This window comes from Sorex araneus, chromosome X (assembly GCF_027595985.1).
Source record: "Sorex araneus isolate mSorAra2 chromosome X, mSorAra2.pri, whole genome shotgun sequence".
Lineage (NCBI taxonomy): Eukaryota > Metazoa > Chordata > Mammalia > Eulipotyphla > Soricidae > Sorex > Sorex araneus.
In genome coordinates this window covers 197,030,654-197,037,988 of record NC_073313.1, presented here as the reverse complement: position 1 = coordinate 197,037,988, position 7,335 = coordinate 197,030,654, and the positions used below count along the sequence as shown (strand labels likewise).

Here is a 7,335-nt window from a genome sequence, read left to right as displayed (position 1 = left end):
CCACAGGTATAGTAGTAGGAACTAACAACATTGCCATAGTCAGTCATTATAGCATAAAATATATTTTCAACATACAGAAAAAAGCACGCATTCATCTTCTCAAGTCAGAACTCTTGACTAAATGTGCATCGGTGATATGGTGATATTCCTAGACTCTCTACAGGAGGGATAGTATTCATTAGTACAGTTGTCTACTGATTTATGTACTAAATGGGTAAGATTTTATTTTCCCGCACCTAATGGGCAGGTCTGAAACACCCTGGCAATAGAAATGTTAAACTTTAGTCATTTCTGATCATGCTACCTTGAAAAAACTAATTTGCCACAGGTTTTGGTGTTCCTTCCCTCTGACCCCTGGTTATTTATTCTTGTCAGTATTTTTCTTTTCTTTTCTTTTTTCCTAGGGGAGACAGTGAACACATTTTTCCACTACCACAAATTATGTAGTTTCCCACATTTGGGGAAATCACAGGGATGAGCACATCTAGAGTACAATGAATAAGTCTCATCCTGGGAAAACCATCTTCATGATCATGGTATTTCCCCTGCCAAATAAGTATTGTGTCAGTATTTTTCCATGATTATATATGTGATGGATTATGGATAGTATGTCCTCTGAGGCTGTGAAGATTTTTACAGACTGCTTCAAAGTACAGGAGGCTTGACTGCCCAACTTTTGTTTTATATCATAATCAAATGCCCTAAATCACTGTATCACTATCATCCTATTGTTTATCGATTTGCACAAGCGGGTGCCAGTAACATCTCCATTCTCCCTGTTGCATGCTAGTGTAGCCTGATGGACTATTGGGGGCTCTTTCAGGATCAGGGGAATGAGGACCATCATTGTTACTGTTTTTGGCATATCGAGTACGCCACGGGTAGCACGCCACGGGTAGCTCTGCCATGTGGGTTTTACATAGATATAGATAAAATAATTTCTTCGATATATGCTGTCATAATCAGTAATATTTTTGTAAAATACCCTAAATAGGGCTGGGAAAATGGCTCAAGTGTTTAGAGTACATGCTTTACATGTTAGAGTCCAGCATACAGTCCATTGGTTCTCCAGTCACTAACAAAAGTGGCTACCTCAAATATATGTTTGCTACTCCAAAAATAAAGAAAATTTCTGTTGAATATTGACTTTTTATATCTTTGAGGGACTTTACAAAAACATAATTGGCATAGAACTGACTATATTCTTCTCAAAAGTTCTTGCTTCCCCCATGTCCCCACTTCCCCTTGCTTCTTTTAGTGATGCTGACTTTGAGATATACTAGAACAAAACTCTCCAGTATGTCATATGCTGTGTGGATTTTCTTCAATTGATAATTCTCTAAGTTCTCATTACTCAATCTTTTTTCAATGCTTTCTCTTACTATTTGATGCCAATAAGCAAGATCCAGAACTTAGTTTCAGCTAAGTTTCATTTCTGTTTGTAAACCAACAAATTATTCTCTTATTCTTTATATTCATTTAGTGCTGTTCCATAGTCACCAACAGAGGACAGAAGACCCACATAGCTAAATTTTCTTCCCAAGAAATGTTCCTAGATATTCTTGTACAAAATAATAAGGGTATCTTTTAAAACATAATTTTACCAAATATTTGTCTGAAGAATACTAAAAATGTCCTCAAACCTATTGACTGCCAATATTGATCAGTTTTTCACTATACATTGCAAACTATCTAAGCCCATTGATGATAATTTTTGGATGTTTTAAAAACACCAAACATATAAATCTAATATAGTTTGGTATGGAGCTTTACACAACAAAAACTTTTTTCATATGTAACATTCTTTTCATATGTGACTAACATTTTTCCCTCCCTTTTTTTGAATCAAGTAATTGAATCAGAAAGTATTGGGGGCTGGAGCAATAGCACAGCGGGTAGGGTTTTTGCCTTGCATGTGGCAGACCTGGATTCGATTCCCAGCATCTCATGTGGTCCGCTAAGTAATTCCTGAGTGCTAGGAGTAATTCCTGAGTGAATGAGCCAGGAGTAACCCCTGTGCAATGCCAGGTATGACCCAAAAAGCAAAAACAAAAAAGAAAGAAAGAAAGAAGGAAAGAAAGAAAGAAAGAAAGGAAGGAAGGAAGGAAGGAAGGAAGGAAGGAAGGAAGGAAGGAAGGAAGGAAGGAAGGAAGGAAGGAAGGAAGGAAGGAAGGAAGGAAGGAAGAAAGAGAAAGAAATGAAGAAGGAAGGAAAGAAAGAAAGAAAGAAAGAAAGAAAGAAAGAAAGAAAGAAAGAAAGAAAGAAAGAAAGAAAGAAAGAAAGAAAGGAAGGAAGGAAGGAAGGAAGGAAGGAAGGAAGGAAGGAAGGAAGGAAGGAAGGAAGGAAGGAAGGAAGGAAGGAAGGAAGAAATAAAGAAGGAAAGAAAGAAAGAAAGAAAGAAAGAAAGAAAGAAAGAAAGAAAGAAAGAAAGAAAGAAAGAAAGAAAGAAAGAAAGAAAGAAAGAAAGAAAGAGAGAGAGAAAGAAATAAAGAAGGAAAGAAAGAAGGAAAGAAAGAAAGAAAGAAAGAAAGAAAGAAAGAAAGAAAGAAAGAAAGAAAGAAAGAAAGAAAGAAAGAAAGAAAGAAGGAAGGAAAGAAGAAAGAAAGAAGGAAAGAAAGAAAGAAAGAAAGAAAGAAAGAAAGAAAGAAAGAAAGAAAGAAAGAAAGAAAGAAAGAAAGAAAGAGAAAAGAAAAGAAAGAATGTATCTAGAGAAAAATGTTGATTTAAAAAATAATTTTGGCCAAGGAATTGTCACATATTACTTCTGCTTACAATCCATTTGTCAGAAATCCATTCTAGCCCTAAGCCAATGCTATGGAGGTTAGGGGACATATTCTAAATTTATTCTTGGGAAGAAGAGAGACTCATTAGCAGTGTCACGTGTCCACAAATTATCTGAGAAAAAAAGGATAAGATATTGAAGTTTCTAAACTGTTTCTGTTATAACTGGGGTCAAAGAGATAGTATAGTGGACAAGGTGTTTGCCTTGCATCAGTCAAACTAGTTTCAATCCCCAGGATTACATATGGATTCCTTAAAACACCACCAGAAGTAATTCCTGAGCATCAATAGATGTACACCCCCCCAAAAAAATCCATTAATTTATTCAATAAATGATTATTTATTAACTGAGATCACTTTCAGTAAAATATTAAAAAATCGTTATATCTCTACTTTCCTATATTTGTTCCATAAATATTTGTTCAGACACACAGTCCTGAAATACACACTAAAAACTTTCCTTTGCTTGTCAGAATCCCTGTGATGACACCTTCTCAATTCCTAAAGAAGATTGATGATAAATGAGAAAGTAGTACTATTTCTTGAGCTATGTATATCTTTGGTTGAATGAGAAAGATTTTGTACATTGTCATAGATGTTATTTAGAAATTGCTTATTATATGGTCCCATGCAATATATGTTCGTACATAGACATATGCTCTCATTTTAATTTTTTTAAGATATTTAGGTATACTTATTGTTTTTACTACAATAAATCTGAAAATGTCACTTCATACAAATCAGAAAATTAGTGTTAAAAAGTTAATGCAAAGGAAAGATAAAAACCATATGATCATATCAATAGATGCAGAGAAAGCATTTGACAAGATCCAACATCCTTTCATGATGAAAACCCTTGCCAAAATGGGGTTTGGAGGAACTTTCCTCAAGATAGTCGAAGCCATCTATCACAAGCCTACGGCAAGCATTATCCTCAACGGGGAAAAACTAAGGGCCTTTCCTCTGAGATCAGGCACAAGACAAGGATGCCCACTCTCACCACTCCTCTTCAATATAGTACTGGAAGTACTTGCGATAGCTATTAGACAAGAAAAAGAGATTAAGGGCATCCAGATAGGAAGGGAAGAAATCAAACTCTCACTATTTGCAGACGACATGATACTATATCTAGAGAAGCCTAAAACCTCTACTAAGAAACTCTTAGAAACAATAGACTTATACAGTAAAGTTGCAGGCTACAAAATCAATACCCAAAAATCCATGGCCTTCATATATGCAAACAATGAGGCAGAGGAAAGGGACATGAAAAAAGCAATCCCATTCACAATCGTGCCCCAGAAAATCAGGTACCTCGGAATCAGCTTAACCAAGGAAGTAAAAGACCTTTACAAAGAAAACTACATAACGCTACTCCATGAAATCAAAGAGGACATGAGGAAATGGAAACATATACCCTGCTCGTGGATAGGGAGAATCAATGTTGTCAAAATGGCAATACTCCCTAAAGCATTATACAGATTCAATGCGATCCCTATAAATATACCCATGACATTCTTCAAAGAAATGGATCAAGCAATCCTAAAATTCATATGGAATAACAAACGTCCAAGGATAGCTAAAACAATTCTTGGGAAAAAGATGATGGGAGGCATCACCATCCCCAACCTCAAACTTTACTACAAAGCAGTAACAATTAAAACAGCATGGTACTGGAACAAAGGCAGAGCCGTAGACCAATGGAACAGGGTGGAATATCCCTACACACAACCCCAAATGTATGACCATCTAATCTTTGATAAGGGAGCAAGAGAAGTGAAGTGGAGCAAGGAAAGCCTCTTTAACAAATGGTGCTGGCACAACTGGACAACCACATGCAAAAAAATGGGTTTAGACCTTGACCTGACACCATGCACAAAAGTCAGATCAAAATGGATTAAAGACCTCAACATTAGACCACAAACCATAAGGTACATTGAAGACAAGGTCGGCGAAACCCTCCACGATATTGAAGATAAGGGTATCTTCAAAGGTGACACGGAACTAAGCAATCTAGTAAAAACAGAGATCAACAAATGGGACTACATTAAACTAAAAAGCTTCTGCACCGCAAGAGATACAGTGACCAGAATACAAAGACTATCCACAGAATGGGAAAGGATATTTACACAATACCCATCAGATAAGGGGTTGATATCAATGGTATATAAAGCACTGGTTGAGCTCTACAAGAAGAAAACATCCAACCCCATCAAAAAATGGGGCAAAGAAATGAACAGAAACTTTACCAAGGAAGAAATACGAATGGCCAAAAGGCACATGAAAAAGTGCTCTACATCACTAATCATCAGAGAGATGCAGATCAAAACAACCATGAGATACCACCTCACACCACAGAGACTAGCACACATCCAAAAGAACAAAAGCAACCGCTGTTGGAGAGGATGTGGGGAGAAAGGGACCCTTCTTCACTGCTGGTGGGAATGCCGACTGGTTCAGCCCTTCTGGAAAACAATTTGGACGACTCTCAAAAAATTAGATATTGAATTCCCATTTGACCCAGCAATACCACTGCTGGGAATATATCCCAGAGAATCAAAAAAGTACAATCGAAACAACATCTGCACATGTATGTTTATCGCAGCACTGTTTACAATAGCCAGAACCTGGAAAAAACCCGAATGCCCCAGAATGGATGACTGGTTGAGGAAACTTTGGTACATCTATACAATGGAATACTATGCAGCTGTTAGAAAAAAGGAGGTCAAGAATTTTGTAGTTAAGTGGATGGGCATGAAAAGTTTCATGCTGAGTGAAATGAGTCAGAAAGAGAGAGACAGACATAGAAAGATTGCACTCATCTATGGTATATAGAATAACAGAGTGGGAGACTAACACCCAAGAACTGTAGAAATAAGTACCAGGAGGTTGACTCCATGGCTTCGAGGCTGGCCTCACGTTCCGGGGAAAGGTCAACTCAGAGAAGCGATCACCAACTACATTGCAGTCGAAGGCCATGTGGGGGAAGGGAGTTGCGGGCTGAATGAGGGCTAGAGACTGAGCACAGCGGCCACTCAACACCTTTGTTGCAAACCACAACAGCTAATTAGAGAGAGAAAGCAGAAGGGAATGCCTTGCCACAGTGGCAGGGTGGGGTGGGGGGGAGATGGGATTGGGGAGGGTGGGAGGGACACTGGGTTTACGGGTGGTGGAGAATGGGCAATGGTGAAGGGATGGGTTCCCAAACTTTGTATGAGGGAAGTGTGAGCACAGAAGTGTATAAATCTGTAACTGTACCCTCACGGTGATTCTCTAATTAAAAATAAATAAATTAAAAAAAAAAAAAAATAATACAAAAAAAAAAAAAAACAAAAAAAAAAAAAAAAAAAAAAAAAAAAAGTTAATGCATATTATCTGACTATGATTAGGTATGGATAGAAATCTTGTAACCTTCTTGCAAGGTTATATAACCTTGGGTTATATAGCCATAATTTGAAAAAAAATATCTAGTCCTTGTGTAGGTTATTGGTTTTAGTTTTTCACCCATCCCCCAATTTTTGTTATTTTTGTGTAAATTTTCATCTTATCCATCGAGAGAGATTAAATTTCTTTAACCATTGACTTTAGTCTTGACCAATTTTAGTACTTATTTTGGACAATGGATTTTAGTAGATGAATTATTATAAAGTGATTGAAATGCAGTTGTCTGATTGGGTTTGGCATTGCATTTCAACCTTCTGGAAAAAGCATGTTCCAAATAAGAAAACTTCGAGAAGAATCAGACAGTGGGAATGAGTTCAACTGAGCTTATGTGTCAGAGTTATCCACTGGGCCTATCTTGAATCATGCAAACCCTAGTCAACTGGCAGATACATTGACAAGAATACATGATGGCTGTTTTAGGCCACTGAGTTTGGAATGTTTTCTTAAATAAACAAAAAAAATAGTTTATTAACATATGCTTAACAGGAAATAACAAAATGAACTAAAATAAACGTTACTTGCAAAGGCAAAAATAGAGCCAGGATGTGTAGATGGTTTCATTTCCAAATGTGTGACACTTATTTAGCTCAAAATTAGTTTCTATCATTATCTGCCCTTTGCCAAGGCTTAAGTTTACAATAGCAAAGCTTGTGCATTCTCACTGCAAGCAGAATTAAAATACTATTAGAGAGTTAAGCTTTGTTTATGCTTTTCTTTATAGTTTTCTGGAGTGTACTTTAAGCATTGGCCACATGCCACATTGGGACATTAAATAATCACAATACTAACACATTTCAATATTCAGCTGGCAAAAAGGCCTACAATTATAGTAAAGCTTTCATTCTCTGTGCCTGCAATTACCTAACCAGTGAGAGGAAATTTTCATGATTGCCATTAAGGGTTTAATTATGACTGAGTTAGATACAGAACAGTTGTTAGTTAGATATCTATCAATCCCTCTGGGTAAATTGGCCTGTCTGAAGAGAGTGCCTACAAACATAGACAAAAGTAGTAAGGATAGACAATCAGTTGCATTATCAGGGATTGATGACACATTTCTGACACTCTCCTTCCCTTTTACAACTTCATATGGTGTGTGGTATATCATGGCTT

General features: G+C 36.9%; 1 non-coding gene across 1 annotated transcript; it reads right to left on the bottom strand.

Annotated features, from left to right (window-relative positions):
- Window positions 1-403: 403 nt before the first annotated feature.
- LOC129400676 (U1 spliceosomal RNA) lies at window positions 404-560 on the bottom strand. The gene has a single exon (XR_008627863.1). It is a non-coding gene; the product is annotated as a U1 spliceosomal RNA (small nuclear RNA).
- Window positions 561-7,335: the final 6,775 nt, after the last annotated feature.